This window comes from Octopus bimaculoides, chromosome 5, assembly GCF_001194135.2.
Source record: "Octopus bimaculoides isolate UCB-OBI-ISO-001 chromosome 5, ASM119413v2, whole genome shotgun sequence".
NCBI lineage: Eukaryota > Metazoa > Mollusca > Cephalopoda > Octopoda > Octopodidae > Octopus > Octopus bimaculoides.
The window spans coordinates 4,779,253-4,781,192 of NC_068985.1; the positions used below are offsets into that span (position 1 = coordinate 4,779,253).

Consider the following 1,940-nt stretch of genomic DNA (forward strand, 5'->3'; position numbering starts at 1 on the left):
GGCTGTGTGTTAAGTCTATTATATGTAGCAAGTTTATATTTGAAAGGAGGAATGGGTACTTCTCCTACCAACCACAAACGCTACCTCTGCCTATCTCCTGAATTGTTGTATGTTGTGTTATCAGACATGAAAAGATGAAAATCTATGTTGACCTCAGCACAATTCTGAATTCAGAAATTCAAGAAAGATGTTATGTTATGCTCAGCTAAATCTTCATCATCATCATTTAAAGGATTGGATAGTCTGATAGGAGCCGACCAAGCTCCATTTCTCAGTGTTTGCAGGGTTTCTACAGCTGGATGCCCTTCCTAAAGCCAACCAATTTACAGAGTGCACTGGATGCTTTTATGCAGCACCAAAATGGGTGTGTATATGTGGCATTGGACTGGGTGGATTTTGTATGGCACCAGCACCCATGAGTCTCCAAGATTACAAATGCTGAGCTAGAGAAGGATGCAGTAGGCATTCCTGTATACAAGGACAACCACACCTCTACTTAGCTTGATGTCTCTTGTCAAGCACCGCAAACCACCAGGAACCCCGGACCCTGTCATTCCCTCCATGAGACCCAACTTCTGAAGATCCTCTCTCACCACTTCATCCCGCATCCTGCTGGGTCTACCCCTTCCACTTTAAAAGTGTTTTAAATAACTTTTTCTGGAGGGGTGAGTTAGTTTCCATTTTCATTTGGTAAAGCTGTTTGCTGTTTGACCTCAACATCTGAAGAAAAAAACAAATGGATGGAGAGGAAACTGTTGATTTGGTCCAAAAGCAAGAAGGTTAGAGAATTAATGCTAAAGGCACCCAAGAAGCAAATGGTGGTGCTAAACAGGGTAGCACTGAAAACCAGTAGCCAGATTTCTGCTACTGGTGGTGGTGATGCTTCTGTACACATTCTTATTTTAAAAAAGGAAGACTCCCCTTCCTCCATACACAAAATGATTCACCTTTGAAAACAAAAAATTCTAAATCTAAAAACGACTGTTAAGGGCTCTGGTTTGATGAAATAAAACAGACAAGAGATAACAAGTCTGTGGTTAGGATGCTTGTCTGTTTCAACTCACATTAACAGAGGATCTACTAACTTATTTCCAACAGCTACACAAACGCAACATGTTGCCTCATATAAAATAAATAAATAATAAGAACTAACCTTGCTCTCTCCAATATAGTCTTTTGCTAGATTTCTGCAAAAGAAATAAAGGGACACATATCATTATCACTATCATCATCAACATCATCATCATCATTTTTATGTCTCTATAAATAAACAATTATCTCATGAAATTCTCAAAGCTACAAGATAAACCATGATCAATTCAAAATGATGTGAATAAAGAAGCTTTACATTTCCCAGAGTAATCTGATTGCTAAACGGTTAATCATTGTATATTTTTTTAGTATCATCATATTTAATGATGCATATTTTTAAGTCCATGTAGAGTGTATTATTTTCAAAATACAACTCATAAGGATCAGTTTGCCACTCCTTCTCGTTCATCAAGTCTGCCATGCAGTAATTGAGGATATAATTTATATATTTTTTATGTTTGTTTTGGTCATCAGACTGCAACCATGCTGGGGCATTACCTTCAAGAATTTTGGTCAAAGGTATGAACCCTTGAACATATAATTGAGTAAAGACAGAGAGAGATATGGAGGGTGGTAAGTGCCAGGGCATACCCATGAGGTTTGAAGGTCATAATATAAGTGGCAGGATATTACCAAAGAAGCGTGATTAGAGAGTGGGGAGAAGTGAGAGGTGAAAGCTTGGGTGCATACAGAGACGTGTGGACTACCAGATAGACAAAGCCAACCTCAACAGAATTCAAAATGTAAATATGGACGAAATGCCACTATGCATTGTGCCTGTTGTGCTAACAATCCTGTTACCTCACCATCTTGTGTGTGTGTGTGTGTGTGTGTGTGTGTGTGTGTGT

General features: G+C 38.8%; 1 long non-coding RNA gene across 1 annotated transcript in view; it reads right to left on the minus strand.

Annotated features, from left to right (window-relative positions):
- Positions 1-1,152: 1,152 nt before the first annotated feature.
- Positions 1,153-1,940, minus strand: part of LOC106881218 (uncharacterized) — a 7,324-nt gene continuing 6,536 nt past the window's right edge. The window contains exon 3 of the long non-coding RNA XR_001410828.2: positions 1,153-1,187. This is a non-coding gene — a long non-coding RNA (uncharacterized LOC106881218). The remainder of the gene's footprint in view (positions 1,188-1,940) is intronic.